Raw genomic sequence first — 25,182 nt, 5'->3', positions numbered from 1 at the left:
TCTTCATCTTGCACGCTCTCAGGGTCAACCTGCTTTACGGCCCGTAGAGCCTCCTGAAGATTAAGGCTGAGTTCACATGTCGCTTTTTTTTGCGTTTTCACAGCTGTTTTAGGCTGGTTTCACATTTGCGTTTTTTTTTCGCGGTATTTTAGCGCTAAATAGCGCATGCATTTTTTTTCCTATACTTTGCATGGGATGCGCTTATGTGCGCATACACATGCGTTTGTACGCGTTTTTCCGCGCATGCGTTTTTTTGCGGTATGCGCTCGGGCGCACAAAATGCAACCTGTTGCATTTTTTGGGCGTCCGACTTGCCTCAAAAAAACGCATGCGCGCGCAATGCGTTTTTTTACAGCAAGACACCCATTATAAGTCTATGGTGAGCATATGTGCGCATTGGCATGCTTATGTATGCGTTTTTTTGCACATGCGTTTTTTTTTTTTACCATTAGTTTAGACAATGGAATTTAGGGGTTTGGGTTAGGGTTAGTTAAGGGGGTTTAGGGTTAGGGTCAGGGTTAGGGTTAGGATCAGGGTATGGTTTGGTTAAGGGTCAGGGTCAGGGTTAGGGTCAGGGTTAGGGTCAGGGTTAGGGTCAGGGTTAGGGTCAGGGTTAGGGTTAGGGTTAGGGTTAGGGTTAGGTTTAGGGTCAGGGTTAGGGTTAGGGTTAGGATCAGGGTATGGTTTGGTTAAGGGTTAGGGTTAGGGTTAGGGTCAGGGTCAGGGTTAGGGTTAGGATCAGGGTATGGTTTGGTTAAGGGTTAGGGTTAGGGTTAGGGTTAGGATCAGGGTATGGTTTGGTTAAGGGTTAGGGTTAGGGTTAGGGTCAGGGTCAGGGTTAGGGTTATGGTTAGGGTTAGGGTCAGGGTTAGGGTTAGGATCAGGGTATGGTTTGGTTAAGGGTTAGGGTTAGGGTCAGGGTTAGGGTCAGGGTTAGGGTTAGTAAAGTCATGGTTTGGGTTAGTGTGAGGGGCCACCTAATGTTGGAAAAAACCGCAAACGAGGTAAAAACGCACTAAAAATGCATACAAACGCATAAAAACGCTGCGTTTTTTTTCATGCATGCTCATAAAAATGCTTGAAAAAAACGCAGCATCTGTATGCGTTTGTATGCGTTTTTTCAATGCGTTTTTTTGCGGGAAAAACGCACTGCAAAAAAAAGCAAGTGTGAAACTAGCCTTAAACGCGTGATTTTGCCGCGAAAATGCGAAAAATAAGCATCCCATGCCATCGTATGGGATTCCGCAATGCTGTGCTAATGCTGCGTTTTTTTCCACGGCGGAATCGCTTCCCGGTAAAAAACGCAGCATGCTCATTAATTTAGCGGAATCGCGGTGATCCTGCACCCATAGGATTGCATTGTTCCGCTTTCTTCCCGCATGTGGCTGTGGTGCCCTCAGGTGTTCAATGTCACACAGGAACTTAGTGTCTCCTGTACTTTCAGATTCGGCAATCAGGACATACAGCTCCTGACCACCATGGACCCTGGTGTCCTCTTTCTCTCTATTAGCGCTTCGCTCTGGGGTCTGCTATATGCATTTTTTAGCTTCCCCAGAGTCTCTCTGTCTCTGCTCTTGTTCTTTCCCGCTTCACAGATCAGCTCCCCCTCACAGATCAGCTCCCCGTCCTGAACTGACTAGAACTTCCAGGACGATCTTTTTACCTCACGTTTAACTGTCTTGTCATTTGCTCACAGCTGCTCTCGATTCCATGACAACTCCCTCAGCTCACTTCTAGCTGACTCACCAACCCCCTCTGCTGGCCAGAATTTATAAGACATCTCCCTTTTCTGACCTGCAGCAGGAATTGTGATTTAATCTATGTTACCTGACATGGGGGCCCCCCTTCTGCCTCCAAGCATGACTTTATCTCTTAGAGGGAGGCAATGTCACTGTGACAACCGGACTCTGGGGTGTCATATTTACTTCAGACGTAATTTTGCGGCCTGAATGGGGCCCGGTGATCAAGTTGACGGCAGCCAACCAATTGCCCATCCTGGTCGCAGGGGTGGTCTGGATGCAAATTACCGCGGGTAGCCCAGGCTCAAGAAATATCAACTGAAGGAAAAGTCCAGGGGAAGATGGTCATTCCGGCCACTGCCAAACACGTTTTACCACCTGGTCAAACCGTGCACGCACTTCCCTTGTACACCCCTCGAAGGAGTGGAAGTCCAGAGAGAGCCAACCCTAATGGATAAACTACCTTCAGGACTCCTCATTGCTCGGACATTAGCCACTGTTCGCGATGGTAACATAGTGGTGTGGTGTGTCAACCTTAGGGAGGACGATCTCACACTCTCGCCCAAGAGTGAAGTGGCGCAAATACTGGGTATGCCAGAAAAACTGATGCAACCACAGGCCGTTCAGTTAGCGGTGAAACAAAGAGATCCCTGAACTGTAGCCATTACCAAGCGCCCAGAGCCTCCATCCAGTACCATGAAGGAGGGGCAGCAGATCCAGGAGCAGATGCGGGCCGAACTGACGGGACTCTCACCGCAACAGGTAGAAGCAAGGCTGGAATGTTACAAGGATGTCTTTGCCCATCATGACGATGATTTCGGGTGCACCACAGCCATAACCCATGAGATTCCTACAGGAAGTGCTGCACCGATTCGGGAGCGTTATCGTCAGAGCCCCCACAAATGTACCAGGAAGTAAAGGAAATGTTGGCACACATGCTGTACAGTGGAGTTATACGGAAGAGCCAGAGACCGTGGGTAGTCCCCATTGTCTTAGTCTGGAAAAAGGATGGAGCCCTGCGTTTTTGTGTTGACTACCGGCAGCTAAATGCCTATACAGTAAGGGACTCTTATCCCCTACCGAGAACTGAGGAGTACTTCTCGTCATTAGATCTGGCCAGTGGATATTGGCAAGTGCCCATGGCTGAGTAAGACCGGCCGAAGACGGCGTTCATACTGTATATGGGATTGTTCGAATTCATCCTTTGGCCTAACCAATGCGCCTGGAACCTTTCAGTAACTGATGGAGAGATGTTTGAGAGACCTGAACTTTGAAGCTACCCTCATTTATTTGCATGACATCATCGTCTATGCAGCTACTTTTGAGTAGCAGATGTTGAGTAGGCTGCAGAAGCACGGCCTGAAAGTGAAACCTCAGAAATGCCACCTTTTCCGCAGGCAAATTGAATACCTAGGACATGTGGTATCCACAATAAGTTGGATATCTGGACTGCTGTTATTCTGCATTTGTTGTGTCTGTTATCTACCCTTTAACCATTTATCTCCCTACGAGGAGTTTAATATCCTTTTGGATTAAACTGTTACATTTCTTAACCGTTGTTCTGCCTCTTGCCTGTCACTGCATCCGCAAACCTGCCTACAGTGCCTTGTATCTATCGATGGCCCAGCCTTTTCTCACCATTAGAGGCTCAAATGAATACCTGGTATACACTTTGTCATGGCTTTCCAAGGTAAAATCGGCCCGTGGTGCACTGGGCCCACATCTATCAGTGTTACATAGTGTTCATGTCCTGAACCTCCCCCCTATTGTGAATGGATTTCTGACATAATTTTTGCCTGCAAATAAAGTCAGACAGATGCCTTCATAGTGCCCTGAAAGGTGTCAGACAGATGCCTTCATATGTCTTAGTGCCTCGACACGTGTTTTAACCTGAAAGCTGTGTAGTCTTCATACCCTGTTGAACTGTCTGCATCATCTTGGACCTTTGCAACCTTCTCTTATACCAAACCTACATAAAAGGTGACAGAGGAAATTGCTTGCCCCAAGGATTTTCTTTTATGGGATGACCCTATCAATGAAATAAGTAAAAAAAAAAAATTCCAGTGGTACACAAATTAATATTCGCTTTGACATTCACCATAAGAAATAGATATTAAGATATTTTATTGATGAGGACAGTAATTAGTTTGGATAGTGACATCGAATTTATATTTTTTTTGTATTTTTTTTTATTTTACTAATGTTCCAAGAAAAGTGAGGTGATTTCAACCTTTATATTTTTTCAGCTTTTATTCCAAGATTTTTTTAGTTTCCCTGATAACATTATCAGCACTGCATTTTCAACCTCTTAGATCCTGCGATCACAAATGCTTGTGACAAGTAAGGGGTTAAGCTAGCTCAAGCTGCAGCAGTTATACTTGGGTACTGGATAAAGGTTGAAACTGCTGTGATCTGACCTTGATACATTTCCCGCAGTTTGACTAGGGAGCAGAGCAGTGACATCTAATGGATTAAACTACTGCAATGGAACCTACCTCCGATCACAGCAGCTATACTTGACATTGAGCATCCATGCTTTATGGAGCAGGCTCCACTCCTTACATGTGGTGAACACAGGGCCATGTGGGTACCAGCATTTGCCAGATTTGCATAGTACCTGAACAGGTTCTGACACTCTCCATTGAAATGTAAGAGAATCACTGATTTCCACAGGTTTCAGTAGAGGAGGCCATGCACATTAGCAGAAAACCTGTTTGACTCTTGACTACAATATGGAGTCCAGAGGTGGAATAAGGACCACTTCTAATTTTTTCTCCATTGGTCCTAACTAAACATTTTCTTGGCTCTATTGCCCAAAGTTTCTTTATTATCCTTTAGTGATCCTGAGGAGTGCCAGATGTTAGAAACTTAACTTTTGACCATTTTTAATGCTTTCTAATTTGTATCTGATTGTTGGAGGTCCGGGTCCTGAGACCCTCACCAACTGCTCCAACAATCATTGAGAAGTGCTCAGCTAGTGAGGCACACAACTCCTACCTAAGAGAGTACACAGAGCGGAGTAAAGATTAAGTAGAAAGTCAGTAGTCTTTTGAGTGATCGGTGGGATTCTCAAGACCTGGACCCGTCCCCTACCCATTTTTAAAAAATGGACAAAATTTAATCCTTAAGAGAATTCCGCTACAGTATAGCTACGTCTTGGAAAATTTAGCCGCTAAAGTGTGCACTGCAATATGAACCATAAATCCACTTGTGGCAAAAATATACATAAAATATAAAATTCAGGCAGTGCATTAAAGCTTCATCTACTAATTGTACTTCTAACAAGTCGTTTATAGACATGTATCCAGCAGCTCTCCGATTGAAATAAATAGCAATTGCAGAGAAATGTAATTGAAGACATATATTACCTTCTCCCTCTGATGGTAATTTCCCTTTAAATATTCCTCCGAAGTATATAAATAATCGTTTGTGCTTTCTCCAGTGTAATATTATTTCACATTGCGTTTTGGGTGTTGACGATCATACTTCCCTCCTTAAGAAATACTGCCCATCAGCGTCTCCTATTCATGTGTTGTAAAGCTGTCTTGACTAGCTGGGGAAAATCTTATCTCCGATCCGTCAAATATAGCAGCTGTACAATCCTCAGAACAAGTAACATCAGAGGGGGGATGTGATACAATCATTCAAATACAGCTCGGAGAGGGAATTCGGAATCTCATGCTAGAAAAACATATTTCTCTCTGCCAAGCCCTGCACATTCTGTAAGCCTCAATATTTCAGCTTGTCTGGGTCTACCAACCTGGAGTAATAACTGCGAAAGCAGACATGAGGTAAAAAAAGGGTGACAGTAAAATTAAAGAAAAGTTGTCAACCAACATTTTTGGAAGCCTTATTCCAACACCCACCTAAATCCAAGCCTGGTCACTCGGTGCTGACACAGGAAGCAGAGCAACTTTTCATTAGAAAAACATCTGATGCCCCGCGGTCACGGGGTTACCGCGATAGAGGAGTCAGAAGACCACAGCATCTGATCCGTACTCCTGCTCTGAATAGAAGCACTTCACCTTCTTTTTAAATGGTATAAATGTCTTATGGCAGAACAGGGGTTAATTTGCTCTGTTGAGAGTTCTGGGAGCTAGGTCTCTCAGGTGAGCATGGTTAGCCACTCTCATTCCCTATATAATCTGGGTCCTGACTGACACACATCGTCAGAGCTAACTTATACTGCATGGCTTGCTGGATAGTAGTTGGTGGTCCTAAGAGTAGGCGTTTGGTGAATTTATCTGTGACTGTTGCATGGTTTAGTAAGTGTTATAATTCCCTTTCTTCTCCTACTTTGGTTTTACCCCATCCTGCACTCACCGGAGCATTCCTCTGTTATATGTGAGTGTATATTTGTATGATTGTTATTTTCCATTTCCTCGGTTCGTGTTACCTTGTTCATCTGTTTGGTGTACTACGGTGTACTGCTACTCCCCTCTTCCCTGGGTGGGGAAAGGGTACAGAGGGAGGGCGGATTCAGGAGATAAGGTAAGGTACGTGGCTCCAGCATCTTCACCTTCAGAAGTAACCCAGATAACAGGGCAAGCTAGGGCGCCCCCTAGTGTTAGAGACAGGAAAGGAGCCCCTAGTCCCGGGTCACCCGACAACAGAGTCGTGACACAAGCTGCTCAAGTAATCGATCAGCTGCAACCAACCACAGGCTGCATTGGTTTTGCTACTGGAGTAATGTCATCTCTTCTTGAGGTAGGGACAATTCAGGTAGGTGCTGATAGATGAGCATCACTTAGTTTATTAGTTTCTATGGTTCAAAGCCTATGGGAATTTTTTGTTATGCTGGACAACCCCTTTAAAGGACTAATCTGTCTCATTATGTAGAAATAAATGCCAGACTAGACATTTGTCAAAAAGGAGACTTGGAAAGTTAATTGACAACCACTGTGGAAATGTAACTACTTCTTCACCAACAAATTTCCATGTTCAATTATTCCATTAGTAATAAAGAATAGAGATGGGTGAACCAGAACTTACGATTTTCGTGTTTGTACCAGACAGTTCAGTGCTGAACACTAAACATGGACTTTCCCTGGAAGTCTGCAACAATGTTCGGAGATTAAGATCATTTATTTTTGGCTGTGGGGCCATGGACATAGATTTAGTTTATTGCTAAATATCTGCCTGTTTGCCCTGCGACGATATCTTCTGCCACAGACCTCTCCTCCTGGAAATTCTCCTTGTTCTTGTGATGTCACATTGAAAGAGCAGGTACTTCTCTCAAGCGTTGCTTGACAGGTCATCAGTGCTGATTCCATACTGATTGATAGTTGGCTCCCCACCACCTAATTGTGGGGAGTCCATGTCAGGTTCACTGGGTGAGGTGGATCTTCAAAGTCCAAGGTCCAGTTGGACACACAGCCACAGGTGTTGGTGCAGCAGGCAGGTGAGCCATGTGTAGCAGTGGTACCGGAAGCAGCAGACAGACTGGAGATATTTGGGAGACCACATACAGGCAGGAGAGGTCCTGGTACCTGCAGGCAGACAGCAAATGTTCTGGAAGCCACAGGCGGACATTTAGCAGAGGTCCTGGAGGACTGGGAACAGATAGTAAAGGTCCTGAAAGCCACAGGCAGACAGGAGATGTCCTGAAAACAGCCTTTAGACTTGTAGCACAGGTCCTTTGTAAGGAGGTGGCCAGTCTCCTCAGTTGCACCCTGTCCTTCCATGTGAGCCCCCCGAGCATTTTATGTACAAATGTTATGCACCTGTATGTTTTATGTGTAATGTAATGTATGTGTTTTAATTGTTATATCTTGTATTGTGTATGTTTCCCTTATTGTGTATGACAATGTATAGAGTCAGGAACAGAAATAGTTAAAATAGAGGGTGGTCCAGCAGCAGTAGGGAGGCTGGACTTGCAGCCAGGAGGAGAGAGGAAGCTACTGTTTCCTCCAAACTGCCTGGACACGTTGGACAGGGCAGACATGTTTACAAAACTGGGTACTGCCAGACCCCCTGGATGGGAGAGGTCTGTTGCCCAGGGACTCAGGAAGGGTCCCGAAGACTACAGGACTAAAGACTGCAACACTGGCCCCAGGACACTTGAAGGGCCCCCACTTCTGAAGGCGTTATCCCTGGCGTGTGGAATTCCTCTGATCTCTGACTGCTGCAGCTGCTGTGGGTGCAGTTGGAAAGCGTGAAAGGGAGAGAGTAGGAAAAACGGTGTTGTGCTTGATAAAGAAGGGTTAATGGTTTGCCTTAAAATGCCTTTATTTCTTCATTTGCCTTTTGCCTTTCATTTATTCTTATGACACTGCAGTTTTGCCTGTCTCCTCTTCAAGGAAAATATGCTTCTTATCATATATGTTCTCAATAGTCAGCCACAACGTGTTCTGGGTACATTGTAAACAAGGTATGACCCTGGGGAAGCGGTGGGGGCTACATGAGCTACATAGAATTACATATTGTTGTAAATGATATAAAAGATTGCCTTGTGTTTCATTACGTCAGATAAAGTGTTTTGCCCACGACCTGTGTGCAGTCTCTTTTGTCTCCAAGTGCTTGTAAATTAAGGGCGTAAACTCCTAATTTGGCCTCACTGGTGATCTGGCATATCTGTCTCTGGGTCAGGACGAAAACAGCTACAACATACTCATGCCTTACTACTTCATCACTGTTCAGTAAAAAGTTATTTTCCCTGTTGGACAACGGTTGCTTTCCGGACTCTTATTTGCCTGGACTGCTGTGACCACAGGAGGAGGTAATCTTTGGGGAAAGAATTGTGTTGGTCCGGTCTGTCTATGTGCAAGGGACCTGGGGTGCTTGCTGATTGGACTCTGCCTATGTACTGCATCTTTAAATAACCAGGCCACCTCCCCGATGCCCTTGTTACACTTGAATGACACTTGCATGACAGGGAACAGGTAGCAGAGACCCGAAAGCTACAGACGGACAGGAGATGTCCTGGAGACTGCAAACAGGTCTTAGGAACACTAAAGTCTTAATACCAAGACACAGGTGTCGGTCTTGGTAGGCCTAGATAGATTCACATGTGGAAGCATACCTGACTACTTGCAAAGCCCGACGTGGAACACAAGAAAATTTAGCAGACTGGGTTGAAGGCAGCAGAGCCCAGACCCGGGCCAAGTGTTTAACAGCCGTCTGTCAATCAGCAAGACGCTGACAGTGACCCCCCAATGACAGTGCAGACTGGAAATGAAAGAATTGCTCTGCTGAAGTGGGGTCAGATGAGACCAGATACCGTAATCACCACCAGTGCCAAACATGCAGGTAGTTGGCAACTACCTGCCAGTCGGTTCTTAGCCGTATAATCAGAGAACCCCCCCCAATAACAACTTTAAATGGGCATGAATGTATTATTCCAGAAAGCCCATGGACAAAAACTTTTACCTTTTTTTGTAATTTTGCACTTTACGTAAAATAGTAATATTTTTTTTTTTATAAATTATCCAGGACAAGGTGACATGACTTCAGAATCATTGTGCTCTTGAACACTGCATCAACTCCTTATCAACGTGAATAACTTTCCTCCATTATCCACATTAATAAAATACCTATGCCTGATTCCTTATCACCGCCCTCCATCACCTATTTCCGGACGTCAAGCCCCCACCTTTCTGCGCAGAGATCCATTACAAAGTGGCTAGAAGGATAGCACTTTATCTTCCTGATACGTCACTTTTCAGGCTTTCTGTAAAGCTTTCCGCCATTTCCCAGATCTATACTATTTTCCCTGTCTTCTCCATATCCTGTAAGCTGAATGTTCTATATATCCTGTAGTCTCTTCTTGGCACACACCATTGTGTTTTGTATTTCTTGATATTATATTGTTATACTTAGCGTAAATGACCATCGTTGAAACACAACTTAAGGGGGGCTTTCCAGTTATATAGTTTTTATAAAAACAAACTATGCTTTCCTCGCCCACCCAACATTACATCCACAGTGCTGCAGCCAATTGATGAGCTAGCAGCTCTGTCCAAGTTCATGGCACGAACTACTCAGAGCCACTGAGCTTAACGATTGGCTGCCAAACTGTTGACTTGATGTCCTAAATACAAGTTCCTAAAAATAACATTCTTGCCCTAAAAATAGAAGGCCAAAGATCACATGGAAAATTACTATCATTCATCAGTAGATTCGTAAAGCAAGGGAACCTAGCATTTCAGCCTTGTTGTCAATATTTTCTTTTCTGTCCCTCATAAAATATAGAAAAGCAAGATAAATTTTCTTTGCCGCAGTGTTTGTAGTCTCATCGCTTAGTTGATAAGAACCGATGGCCCAAGAGAAATGAAAATATAGAAGCTCATGACAGTGCAGAAGATACAAAACGTGACACGCTTGTGTCTAAGTGACACAGTCCGGGAGACATGATTGTGAGATCCAGCTAGGAGATCTCTACGATGACCTCAATCACTGAGAAGTCTTGGGAAATTATATTCACTGCCTGAGCTCTTTGGGAACCAACATAACGAGAAATGAAGGAGAAAAACTCTCAGTGAGACTGACAGGTCATAAAATCCAATCATTTCGAGGAGAGGTCAATCCAAAAACCAGTGATGCTTTGTGTGATAAGTGGTTTTACATTTTTTTACCATAGCAAGTAATCTTCAACTTTCATATGTATTTACGACAAAAATAGACCTTATGATTTTGGTCTACAACCTTTAAAAAGCTTAGGAGTCCTTATTAAATGTACATTATTTAGGTAGGCTAGGAAGTGTCTGAATGTGCCTGACTACAGGTGTAGATGTAGGAAAGGTGCTAGAGTCTTCAACCATTGAACCTTTTGGAGTAGAGGTAGGTGGACATAGTGATGGCCTCAGCATTAAATATACTCCCATCACTACATAGAAATAATGGTCACTAGTAGTGATGAGCGAGCATGCTCGCCACTACTTGGTACTCTGTCAAGCATCTCACTGCTCGAGATGCTCGGTGCTCGCTGTAATGTCACAGCCATGTTGGTTGTGGAATTACAGTGATTGGCTGGCCACACAGCGTCATCAGGTCTATATCAGACCTAGTGCAGAAATGCTCTTCACAGTCTACTATGGAATCAGGCAATGTAGGGAGAGTTGCTGCTTAGCTAGGGAGAAATTTGCTTGGTTCTTACTTAGTGTGGGTATACCACATATTATACACATATCCTGGGGCGGACACTGACAGCTCGGGGCCCATGTGCAGGAAATGTGTCCTGGCCCCCTTCTTTTATGGTGACAAAGCCATATAATATATATATATATATATATATATATAGCCACACACACATACATGTATATATATTGCATAGTTTCCTTTATTATGCATATTGCCATCCCTTATTATACAGTGCCCTCTCGTTATATACAGTACCGTTCCTTATATATTGGATTATATAGAGCCCTGTTTTTTATTACGTACCGTCCTGTCTTGTTAGCTGTATAATGCAATGATGGCTGAAGAAGCATGGGAAAGCTTCTTTTCTAATGGAGGAGCTGATGGACTGGTCGTCGGGTCACTGGCTTCTCCATCAGCAGTCATTTTATATCTAACAAGAGAGGGGATTATGAAATAAAAGAGGGTGCTGTGAATAACAAAAATAACAAGAATACACTATGTAAGAGACATCACTGTACATAACAGCATAGGAAGCTATATAATAAGGGATGGCACCATATATAACTAGAGAGCAAGGTACATAATAAGGGACGATGTTATACATAATAAAAGAGGAAACTATGCAACTAAGGATGGTGTTATACAGAATTAGTGTGTACACTATATACTAAGGGACTGTGTTATACATAATAAGTACGTACACTCTATACTAAGGGAATGTGTTAGACATAATAGGTGATAATAATGTCTTCCTCCACCACCCCTTGTTCCTAATTCCATTATAAGTCCCCCTTCCTCACATCCCAATCCCTCACACCCCTCATTGTCCTCCTCCCCCGCATCCCATTATTGCCCTCTTCACTACCTCCACCATCACTATCATTGCTTTCTCCCCCACCACCCCATATCATTGCCCATTCCACGACCTCCATCATTTCCTCCTCCCACACCTCCCCTTCATTGTATTTTCCCCCACCACTCCCATCATTGCCCATTCCATCACCTCCATCATTTGCTCCTCCCCCACCACCCCCATTATTGCCCTTTCACCACCACCATCATTGCCCTTTCCAACACCACCATCATTGCATTCTCCCCCACTACCCCATCATTGTTCTTTCCACCACCTCCATCATTGATTTTTCCCCCACAACCCAATCATTGCCCTTTCCACCACCTCCATCATTGCTTTTTCCCCTACCACCCCATCATTGCCCTCTCCATCACCCCCATCATTGCCCTTTCCACCACCTCCATCACAGCCTTCTTCTCCACCACCCTCTTCATTGCCTCCTTCCCCACCACTCCCATCATTGTCTTTTCCACTACCACAATCATTGCCTTCATCCACACCTCCATCATAGCCTTCTCCCCCACCACTCTCATCAATGCCCATTCCACCACCTCCATCATTTCCTTCTCCCCCACCATCCCCATCATTGCCCATTCCATGACCTCCATCATTTCTTCCTCCCCCACCATCCCCATCATTGCCCTTTCCATCACATCCATCATTTCTTCCTCCCCACCATCCCCATCATTGCCCATTCCACCACCACCATCCTTGCCCATTCCACCACCTCCATCATTTCCTCCTCACTCCACCCCCATTATTGCCCTTTCCACCACCAACTCCATCATTTCCTCCTCCCCCACCCCCATCATTGCCCATTCCACCACCTCCATCATTTCCTCTTCCCCACCACCCCCATCATTGCCCATTCACGACCTCCATCATTTCTTCCTCCCCCATCATCCCCATCATTGCCCTTTCCACCACCACCATCCTTGCCTATTCCACCACCTCCATCATTTCCTCCCCACTACACCCCCATTATTGCCCTTACCACCCCCCCATCATTGCCCATTCCACCACCTCCATCATTTCCTCCTCCCCACCACCCCCATCATTGTCCTTCCCACCACTTCCATCATTTCCTCCTCCCCCACCATCCCCATCATTGCCCTCTCCTCCCTCTACACATACACACACACACACACAGCACCTCTCACCTCTCCGCACGCTCTGCCGCAGCATCACCTTCACCTTCCTCTCTCTGTCACAGCCAGCTCCTGAATGATGATGCCATCCAGCAGCGCTGCTGTCTGTGTGAGAGGAAGCGAGGGCTTTAAGCAGGACAGATCACTGTAGATCCACTCTGCTGCTATCTTCTCTTGTAGGCAGCGGAGCTGCAGGGATCTCTCCCTGCCCGTTGCACATGAGGTCACTCTGGCCAGGGGCCCCCTGGAGCCTGGGGGCCGGATAAACAGGCCAGATTGCCCTCATTATTAGCCACCCTGCAGGAGCCCCCTGGAGCCTCTGGGCCCTGTTGCAGCTGCACATGCGGTATGTCCGCCCATGCACATATCCATCCCAACTAACAGTCATTCTGAGATCTAATAATGCTGCGAGATATCAGTACTAGGCAGGCAGGCAGATAGTGTAGGTGGCAGATTGCAGTGCATATAGCAAGAGGGTCTACTCCGTTTCTGTCTGCTGCCAGCAGCCGCGTGAGGAGTTTGGTTGGAGTCATGGTCTGCTGCTGTGCTGCTGGTTTGTGAGGTGTTTGGAGGAACTGCTGCTGGGAAGGGAGATTTTTCACCTGGACTTTTGTCTGCCCTTTCCCAGCCAAGGGGAGGTATTGTTGGTCTGAATCTTGGGGCTTGGCCCCCGGCTCCCACCTCTCAGTCCAAGCTGGTGGGAGTTGTGGGGGGCCTAAGAAAACATCAAGAGGCATTCTAAGATCAGGCCAGGTCCTGGATCAAGCAAGCCAGGGCCCAAAGACAAGGACCTTGGGGGGCCCCCAGACCCCTGAAGCTGCAGCCACGGCGGCTCCTCCTCACAGAGGTAAGAAGGTGTCCAGCAGATGTGTGGCAGTGGTGCCCCTTGACTGGGGCATTAAGGAAGCAGGGGAGTCAGTGACCACCTATGACTCCCGCATACACGCAAACCTCTGCGAGTATGAGGATGCCGGAAAACAACTGCGGATACTCCGGGAGGAGTTGAGGTTGGTGAAGATACAAATAGTGATGAGCGAGCACTAAAATACTAAGGGTTGAGCAAATTGGAATACTCGGGTGCTCGACCCGAGCAACGAGCCCAATGTAAGTCTATGGGAAATCTGAGTATTTTTACCTCAATCCCCTGGGGGTCATTTTAGGGTCTAAAAACGTCTGAAAATGATGTAAACAGTGCTCAGATGACATGGAAACATCATGGTGAAGACCCCTGGAAGCATTTCTGACTCCCAGGTCACAGCTGTGAACAATGTTGTCCGAGTCTTATGCCATTTTTACAGGCGCACAATAAAACATACAAAAAAAAAAACAAAATGGATTTTCCTGGGAGATATGTTAAGGAACATCCTTTCCAGAGTAATGACATTTATATAAGGCAAAATAAATAACCCAAAACAAAAATGTTCCTCCACCACTTGGGCTATGTTCACACGCAGCATTTTTAATGCTTTTTACAACCTTTCCATTGCTTTCAAACAAGACAAATGCATTCACTGGGAAATATCATTTTAACAGTTTATAATCTTATTTGGCCATGTGGTGTGTGACACATCATCAGACACATCCTGCTTCTTTTATGAAGGAGGGATTCTGAAAGTCACAAAGTCTAGCGTTATAGGGCCAGCAGTCGGCTATGCTTTGTTGTTCTCATTATTAAACAGTGGGTCCCTCATACTGTTATTGCGCATGCAGTGAGTGGCAGGGTTGCCCAAAGTTTGGATGCACCCCAACATGCCATTGAACAGACGTCATGGATGACCACATGCAACCAAAGTTGCAAGTTTTCATTTGGTACTCCTATACTGTTTGCTTATGCATTGAATGCAAGGCCTGCGCTCCAACAAAGATACAAGGCACCCCAATTAGCCTTTGAAGCAATGTACTGGATGGCCACAGGAAAACCAAGCTCACATTATTCACTTGGTACTCCCATAGTCTTTGCTTATGCATTGAAGGCATAACATTACACACACCCCAATAAGCCTTTGAACCGAGGTACTGGATGGCCACATGCAACCAAAGATCCCAGTATTCATTTGGTACACCCATACTGTTTGCTTATGCATTGATTGCAAGGCCTGCCCTGCACCAAAGTTACACGCACCTCAATAAGCCATTGAACACATGTAGTGATTGGCCACAGGAAAACCAAGTTCACATTATTCATTTGGTACTCCCATACTGTTTGCTTATGCATTGAATGCAACTCCTGCCCTGCACCTGTGGTTGCACACACTAAACTAGCACCATCAGAAAGCACAGCCACATCCTTGTCCCAGCGCAGCATTCAGTTGTCCATACCCCAAGCGCAAATACGCAGCCAACACCCCACAGGCCACACTATAATATAATAATAATAATAATCTTTATTTATATAGCGCCAACGTATTCCGCAGGGCTTTACAGTTTAACAGTTTCAAAACACAAGTCATAAGTAACAACGTTAACCCCTTCATGACAGCCAATACGTATATTTACTGACCTGAGCTATAAGGGAATATCTTCCCCATACCGGTGACAATCCAGCAGCTGTCGGCTGTCCACTATATCTGACAACTTGCTTATCACAAATGATCGGTGTTGGCACCATCCATTTCTGCTTAACCCCTTAGTTGCTGCTGTCAAAAGTGAGTACATCATATAAATGGTTAATAGATTGTGGGGGCTTGCACTTTAATCTAATTGACACACCGAGATCATGATTATGTGGTCCTGATGTTTGCCATAGCAGTTCAATGGCCAAATAGCGGCCTTATAGTCTGCCGGCTCTTTCGGCCAGTTCAGAAGTTAGTGACATTTAGGCCTCTTTCACACATCAGGTATTCGCCGTCAGGCGCGATCCGGCGCTTTTGACAGAAACCGGATCCGGCGAAATGCAATGCCGGATCCGGTTTCCCCCCCATTGACTTGCATTTGCGCCGGATCGGGCCGGATGGCCATGCGTTTCATCCAGTTTTCGCCGGATCCGGCAATGTGTCTCAATCCGGCGTCTGGAAAAAACGGCTACTGTAACGTTTTTTGTCTCCGGCGAAAAAGCCGGACACGTCGGATCCGGCACGTCCGGCTTTTTCACACAATGAAAGCCTATGAGCGCCGCAATGCGCCTGATCCGGCGAAAGCCGGATCCGGTGGCCGGATCCGGTTTTTTTGGTCTGAGCATGCTCAGTAGCTCTGCCCACAAGACATATATAAAAGCAAGACAGTGGGACCCACAGCCACACCCAACATGCCACCCAAGAAAGCACAACCAAGCGCAGCAGGAGAAGGCAGGAGACCACTGCAGCACCATCAGCACCACCACCACCCCAAATGGAGCAGCAAATGGAACATGCTGAGGAGGGGAGGCCAGCAGCAGATGAGAGACGGTAATTATCAAATCCCCCATTCCTCCAAACTAGGGCTATTGAATATCAAGATATTCATTGGCCCTTTGTTTCTCTTTATTCAACAGCCGCCCAATAGATGCAGCAGCAGCAGCAATGGCAGCAGCTGGAACACCACCCACAGCCATGGAGTCTGGCCATCAGGAAGACAGCACATCTTCTTCTGGGAGCCCTCCCTCGCATCGTCAGCGTTTGACGGTAAGTTTTTATTTCCAAAATCCATCATCTCTGTAATATATGTCTATTCATTGTCTTTTATTTCAAAACAGGATTCACAAGATGAAGAGGAGCTCCCAGAAGAAGAAGGAAGGGGTGGACAGACACTTGGAGTGGGCTCACAATTGGTAAGTTTTTTGCATCAAACGCAGAAACACAACATCACACTACACACAACACATAGAAAACAATGTTCTGCAGACCACACACAGCAAACAAATGCCTACATCCAAAGACATAACATTTTTTGTTTTCTTCTCTAGTCTTCCCAATCTGGTGCTCGGCCAAGAGGTCCTCGCAGTGCCTCCCAGGGTTGTCGGCGACAGCAACGCGGCGGTCACCAGCGTGTAAGTATAAATATTTTTGCTTTGTTTTTTTGCACTTTTTATTTCATTTCTTTTGTGGAGGCTAATTATGTTATTTTTGTCTTTTTCTTTAACAGCCTTCACAGCGTGCTCCCGACTCTGACGGTGAGGACGGAGGACTCGATGTGGACCACCTCATCGATCTCGTCAGAGAAAGGGAGCCGCTCTGGAATATGGCTGACCGCCGCCATGCTGACCTTATCGTTACCCGACGACTCTGGGAGGAAATCTGTTCGCTCCTTGTGGGCCGCTGGGAGGACCTCGATGTTCGGGCCCAGATTAAAGAGCGTAAGTATATACAGTACCGGTTGCTTGATGTAAACCAGTGTTTCCCGAACTCCAGTCCTCGTGGTCCCCACGGATCATGTGTTCAGGATTTCTATTTATTATGGAAATCCTGAAAACATGACCCCTGGGGACCATGAGGACTGGAGTTTGTGAAACACTGATGTTGTATACTAACCACTCCTTTCTTGTTTCAGGGAACAGAATTGTGAATCGGTGGCGGTCTGTGAGGGATCGTTTCAAGAAGCAGTTCAATAAAGAGATGCGGGCCCCGAGTGGATCTGTAGGACGCAGGAGCAAGTACAAGTACGCACAAGCCCTGTCGTTCCTCCGGGAAACAATGGTCACTAGAAGGTAAATATTACACACCACTTGTGAAAAAAATGTAACTTTTTTTTTTCAGCCAGGGCCATACCATGTCAGTATTTTAATTGTTTTTTTTTTCTCTTTATTCCACAGCACGGTGAGCAGCACTCGGGAGCCTGCACGATTGGACCCTTCTGAGGCGATCCCTGAGGAGACCGGCACCGAGGGACACTTCGACCGCCCCGGTACATCTGCACCTTCCCAGCCTTCCCACACATTCGACCCATCTGTCCCATCCACCAGCACAGGAGCATCGTGGCCGCCTACATTACATGAAGCTGCTGGTGAGGAGATCGCTTTCCCTTTACCCCACCCTTCTGCCCCTGCCACCTCTAGTACACCTGCGGGTACTGGGCGGCAGCGGCAGAGGGGTCAGGAAAAGAGTTATGCGCCAGAGTTCTTGCATCTGAATGCATCTTTCCAGAACTGTCTCAAAGTCTTGTCAGAGCAAATCTCCGCAGGCTTTCAGCAGATCAACTCCAGCATTCTGGAGGTGAAGACACTTCTGCAAACCATGCATTCAGAAGCAAGATCTTCGCCAAACCACACCTTTTTCAGGTCTGTTGTGGAGCGCATGGCAACACTATCTCCTACCCAGCAGATGCATGTAATGCATTCGTGCCACGGTGCTCTACAGCAGGTTACCTCCCAACCTCCACCTCCCACCACTGTAGTTCCTCCACCTGCACCCCCTCCAGCCACTTTCCATCCTCCCCCCTCCTATTACATCTGCACCCACTCCAGCCACTTTCCATCCTCCCCCTCCTATTACATCTGCACCCCCTCCAGCCACTTTCCATCCTCCCCCTCCTATTACATACCAGCAACCTCACCAGTACCAGCAACCTTCCCAGTACCAGCAACCTCCCCAGTACCAGACATCTCCCCACTTCCAGCAACCTGCCCCGTACCAAACTCCTTCCCCGTACCAAACTCCTTCCCCATACAACTTTCCATCAGCATCATCAGCTCCTACAGTCCCAGCCCAACCCTCCACTCCACCGCCCACCACCTCTTCTGCCTCCCACATGTCCACCCATTCTGTAGCTTTTTCCACACCATCACCTCTAACTGTTCCTTCCCCACCACGATCCCAGTCCTCTCTCCACACTCCCATTGTCGAAGTGTCCCGCAGCCCCTCCAGCAGTATTTCCACCCCACACTACACAGATTTATGATGTGTTTTGTAATAAAAATGCCCTGTTGGTTTCAAACCTTTATTAAAAAAGTTTTTTTAACTTTAAAAACAGTTTACAAAAAAAAATTATTTTAAATAAAAGTTAAATTATTGTTTAAACTGGTTGTCTGTCATTTCTTTCTGCGGCGAAATATGTTTAAAAAAAAGGTTAAATACAGGGTATTTAAAAGGTAAAAAGGTATTCAAAACCAGGTATATAACTGTGGGTAAATTTTAGCTTTTTGCCACAGTTGTGTTCCTGGTTGTGTTTGAAGCAAAGTATTTCACCTGAAAAGTTGTGTTTATTGTTGGTGATTTCCTAACAATGTACACAACTTTTGTTAAAAGGTGAAATACTTTGCATAAAACACAACCAGGTACACACCTGTGGCCTAAAGCTAAAAATAGTAAGACCATGACAAGATAGCCAACTTTGGTTGGCAAAGGTATATACTGTTGGTCCAGAAGGTACACAAGTTTTAGGGCACAAATCTTTCACACTCTTGTCATCCTGCCAGTGTACTCTGCCTTGAGGTGACATAAAGTATAGTGCAAAATTGTCCCTCATTTCTGAAACCGTCACAGAACTTCTAGTGGTAATATTTCCAATGACAACATCCATCTTCGCCAGTAACTTGCTCTTCTCTCCAACCTGCAGTTTCTCCTCTACAACCTGTCAAAGAAGGGCTGTAGGAACATGCTATATATAGTTTTCCAGTAGCCAATCCCGTTCGGAAGGCCACAAGGGTCAATTTTAAAAACCAGATCCGGCGTAATCCGTCGAAAAACGGATAGAAAAACGGATGAACCGGATGAGACGGATCCGGTTTTGTCTGTCAAGAACAAGACGGATCCGGCAGAAAACCGGATCCGGCACATCAGGTTTTACTAAACATTTGCCGGATCCGGCATTCTGGCACGACGCCGGATCGCGCCTGACGACGAAAACCTGATGTGTGAAAGTAGCCTTAGGTGGTAAACAAACAATTTTTCATTCCGGCTATACCACTTTGCATTAATTCCTGAAAATCACCTGAAGGGTTAATAAACTACCTAACAGCAGTTTTCAATATGTCAGGGGGTGCAGTTTTTAAAATGGTATCAAGTTTGGGGTTTTCCAATATATAGCACCCCTAAAGTCACTTCAAACTTGGATAGGTACCTCAAAAAAAAATTTTTTGTAAATTTCCTTGAAAAAATGAAAAATTATTTCTACATTTTTAAACCTCCTAAAAGGCTAACAAAATAAATTAGCGTTTTAAAAATGGTGCTGATGTAAAGCAGACTTGTGGGAAATGTTATTTATTAACCCCTTCCTGACATCCGACGTACTATCCCGTCCATGGGACCCGGGCCCCTATGCCCATGGACGGGATAGTACGTCTACCGTGATCAGCGGCGCCCACGTGGTGAGCACCGCTGATCGTGGCCGGGTGTCAGCTGATTATCACAGCTGACACCTGGCACAATGTGTCAGGGGCGGTCACGGACCGCCCCCGACACGTTAACCCCTTGCACACCGCGATCAAACATGATCGCGGTGTACCGGGAGTTAAAGGGAAGCATCGGCAGGGAGGGGGCTCCCTCCGTGCTTCCCTGAGCCCCCCACGGCAGCGCAATGTGCAGCGCTGCTGCGGGGGGCTCCTTTCCTCCAGGCCCCCGAATCCAAGATGGCGACGGGGTCCTTCGGGGGCCTGGAGGAAGCTGGCTTCCTCATTGCCTGCAAAGCGCAGGCAAGAGGAAGTCTTCTTCAATGCCTGTGACAGATTGCTGATCTGTCACAGTGATCTGTGATGTGACAGATCAGCGATCTGACACAGGACAGTGATGTCCCACCTGGGACTATGTAATAAAGTAAAAAAAAAATTAAAAAAAGTGTAAAAATAATTTTAAAAAAATCGCCAAATAAATTAGTAAAAAAAAAAAAAAAAAAATATTCCCCAATAAATTCATTTTTTGAAAATAAAGAAAAACCCAAAACAATAAAAGTACACATATTAGGTATCGCCGCATCCGTAGCGACCCGCCCTATAAAACTGTCCCATTAGTTAACCCCTTTAGCGAACCCCTTAAAAAATAAAAATAAAAAACGAAGCAAAAAATAATGATTTATTATCATACCGCCAAACAAAAAGTGTAATAACGCGCGATCAAAAAGGCGCATATAAATATCCATGCTACCGCTGAAAACATCATCTTGTCCCACAAAAAACGAGCCACCATACAGCATCATCAGCAAAAAAATATAAAAGTTATAGCTCGCAGAATAAAGCGATGCAAAAATAATTATTTTTTATATAAAATAGTTTTCATTGCAAAAAACCGACAAAACATAAAAAAAGACCTAAATGAGGTATTGCTGTAACCATACTGACACGAGAGAATTAAACCTCTTTATCAATTTTACCGCACGCAGAACGGTGTAAACGCACTCCCCCAAAAGAAATTCATGAAACGCTGGTTTTTGTTCATTCTGCGTCCCAAAAATCAGAAAAAAAAGCGATCAAAAAATGTCACGTGTCCGAAAATGGTACCAATAAAAACGTCAACTCGTCCCGCAAAAAATAAGACCTCACATGACTCAGTGGGTCAAAATACGGAAAAATTATAGCTCTCAACATGTGGTGATGCAAAAATTATTTTTACAATAAAAAGCGTCTTTTAGCGTGCGACAGCTGCCAAAAATAAAAACCGCCATAAATAGTAAATCAAACCCCCCGTTATCACCCCCTTAGTTAGGGAAAAATAATAGAATTAAAAAAATGTATTTATTTCCATTTTTCCGTTAGGGTTAGGGCTAGGTTTAGGGTTAGGGTTAGGGTTAGGGTTAGGGTTAGGGCTAGGGTTAGGGCTGAGATTAGGGTTAGGGGTGTGTTGGGGTTCGGGTTGGAGTTAGAATTGGGGGTTTCCACTGTTTGGGCACATCAGGGGCTCTCCAAATGCAACATTGCGTCTGATCTCAATTCCAGCCAATTCTGAGTTGAAAAAGTCATATGGTGCTCCTTCCCTTCCAAGCTCTGCCATGCACCCAAACAGTGTTTTACCCCCACATGTAGGGTATCAGCCTACTCAGGACAAATTGCAAAACAATTTTTCGGGTCCAATTTCTCCTGTTACCCTTAGGAAAATAAAAAATTGGGGGCAAAAAATATCATTTTTGTGGAAAAAAATGATTTTTTTATTTTCACGTCCGAGCGTTATAAACTTCTGTGAAGCACTTGGTGGTTCAAAGTGCTCACCACACATCTAGATAAGTTCCATGGGGGGTCTAGTGTCCAAAATGGGGTCACTTGTGGGGAGTTTCAATAGTTTAGGTACATCAGGGGCTCTCCAAATGCACATGACACCCGCAGACCATTCCATCAAAGTCTGCATTCCAAAATGGCACTGCTTCCCTTCCGAGCCCCGATGTGTGTCCATACAATAGTTTTCTCCCACATATGGGGTGTCAGCGTACTCAGGACAAATTGGACAACAACTTTTGGGGTTCAATTTCTACTGTTACCCTTGAGAAAATAAAAAAATTGGGGAATAATTGATCATGTTTGTGGAAAAAATACGATTTTTTTATTTTCATGCCCTGGCATTATAAACTTCTGTGAAGCCCTTGGGGGTTCAAAGTGCTCACCTCACATCTAGATAAGTTCCTTAGGGGGTCTAGTTTTCAAAATGGGGTCATTTGTGGGGGGTTTCCACTGTTTAGGTACATTAGGGGCTCTCCAAAGGCAACATGACACGCGCAGACCATTCCATCAATGTCTGCATTCCAAAACGTCACTACTTCCCTTCCGAGCTCTGACGTGTGTCCATACAGTAGTTTTCTTCCACATATGGGGTGTCAGCTTACTCAGGACAAATTGGACAACAACTTTTGGGGTTCAATTTCTCCTGTTACCCTTGGGAAAATAAAAAAATTGGGGAATAATTGATCATGTTTGTGGAAAAAATACGATTTTTTTATTTTCATGCCCTGGCATTATAAACTTCTGTGAAGCCCTTGGGGGTTCAAAGTGCTCACCTCACATCTAGATAAGTTCCTTAGGGGGTCTAGTTTTCAAAATGGGGTCATTTGTGGGGGGTTTCCACTGTTTAGGTACATCAGGGGTTTTCCAATCGCGACATGGTGTCCGATCTCAATTCCAGCCAAAAACGTCAAATGGCGCTGCTTCCCTTCCGAGCTCTGCCATGCGCCCAAATAGTGGTTTACCCCCACATGTGGGGTATCAGCGTACTCAGGACAAATTGCACAATAACTTTTAGGGTGCTGTTACCCTTGGAAAAATAAGAATTGAGGGTGAAAAGATCATTTTTGTGGAAAAAATATGATTTTTTAATTGTACGGCTTTATGTTATAAACTTCTGTGAAGCCCTTGGGGGTTCAAAGTTCTCACCACACATCTAGATAAGTTCCTTAGGGGATCTAGTTTCCAAAATGGTGTCAATTGTTGGGGGGGTTTCCACTGTTTAGGTACATCAGGGGTTTTCCAATCGCGACATGGTGTCCGATCTCAATTCCAGCCAAAAACGTCAAATGGCGCTGCTTCCCTTCCGAGCTCTGCCATGCGCCCAAATAGTGGTTTACCCCCACATGTGGGGTATCAGCGTACTCAGGACAAATTGCACAATAACTTTTAGGGTGCTGTTACCCTTGGAAAAATAAGAATTGAGGGTGAAAAGATCATTTTTGTGGAAAAAATATGATTTTTTTAATTGTACGGCTTTATGTTATAAACTTCTGTGAAGCCCTTGGGGGTTCAAAGTTCTCACCACACATCTAGACAAGTTCCTTAGGGGGTCTAGTTTCCAAAATGGTGTCATTTGTGGGGGGTTTCCACTGTTTTGGTACATCAGGGGTTTTCCAATCGCGACATGATGTCCGATCTCAATTCCAGCCAAAAACGTCAAATGGCGCTGCTTCCCTTCCGAGCTCTGCCATGCGCCCAAATAGTGGTTTACCCCCACATGTGGGGTATCAGCATACTCAGGACAAATTGCACAATAACTTTAAGGGTCCTGTTACCCTTGGGAAAATAAAAATTGGGGTGAAAAGATCATTTTTGTGGAAAAAATATGATTTTTTAATTGTACCGCTGTACGTTATAAACTTCTGTAAAGCCCTTGTGGGTTCAAAGTTCTCACCACATATCTAGATAAGTTCCTTGGGGGGTCTAGTTTCCAAAATGGGGTCACTTATAGGGGGTTTCCACTGTTTAGGTACATCAGGGACTCTCCAAACGTGACATGGCGTCCGATCTGAATTCCAGCCAATTTTGCATTGAAAAAGTCAAACGGCGCTCCTTCCATTCTGAGCTCTGCCATGCGCCGAAACAGTCGTTCCCCCCCCACAAATCGGGTGTCAGCGTACTCAGGACAAATTGCACAATAACTTTTGCAGTCCAATTTCTCCTGTTACCCTTGGTAAAATAAAAAAATTGAACCTGAAGTATTTTTTTTGTGAAAAAAAGTTAGATGTTCATTTTTTTTTAAATGTTCAAAAAAATTCCTGTGACGCACCTAAAGGGTTGTTAAACTTCTTGAATGTGGTTTTGAGCACCTTAAGGGGTGAAGTTTTTAGAATGGTGTCACTTTTGGGTATTTTCTATCATATAGACCCCTCAAAGTGGCTTCAAATGTGATGTGGTCCTAAAAATAAAATGGTGTTGTAAAAATGAGAAATCGCTGGTCAACTTTTAACCCTTATAACTTCCTAAAAAAAAAAAAAATTTTTGGCTCCAAAATTGTGCTGATGTAAAGTAAACATGTGGGAAATGTTAGTTATCAAGTTTTTTGTGTGCCGTATCTCTGTGATTTAAGGGCATAAAAATTCAAAGTTGGAAAATTGCGAAATTTTCAAAATTTTTGCCAAATTTCCGTTTTTTTCACAAATAAACGCAAGTTATTTGAATGAAATTTTACCACTAACATGAAGTACAATATGTCACGAGAAAACAGTGTCAGAATCACCGGGATCCATAGAAGCGTTCCAGAGTTATGACGTCATAAAGGTACAGTGGTCAGAATTGTAAAAATTGGCCCGGTCATGAACGTGCAAACCACCCTTTGGGGTGAAGGGGTTAATGTTTTTCTGGGGTATGACTATCTGGATTAAAGGGAAAATCATTCAAAGTTTGAAAATTGAAATTTTTTTTACATTTTTGTCAAGTTTCTGATATTTTTCATAAATAAACACAAAATATATCAATCTAAATTTACCACTATCATAAATTATAACGTGCCATGAAAAGACAGTCTCAAAATCACTGGGATTTGTTGAAGCATTCCAGAGTTATGACCACATAAAGTGACATTGGTCAGAATTTAAAAAATTGGCCCATTCACGAAGCGGTTAACAATACAACAATTAAAGCAAAATAAGACGACCCTGCTCATGGGGGAGATACAAAGTACAGGTGTGTATTTACAGTGATGTATTTACAATGATGGTCCAGCCATCTTGAATGGAATGAGGGATAGCTGGAGATAGTGAAGGAGTAAAACACGCACACATGCACATAAAATGACTTTGATTAGTGAACGTGATAGGCCGCTCTGAA

Source organism: Dendrobates tinctorius, unplaced genomic scaffold, assembly GCF_039654945.1.
Source record: "Dendrobates tinctorius isolate UK_male_01 unplaced genomic scaffold, ASM3965494v1 ptg000019l, whole genome shotgun sequence".
Taxonomy (NCBI): domain Eukaryota; kingdom Metazoa; phylum Chordata; class Amphibia; order Anura; family Dendrobatidae; genus Dendrobates; species Dendrobates tinctorius.
The sequence above is the reverse complement of the archived record's forward strand: the minus strand, read 5'-3'. Positions refer to the sequence as shown.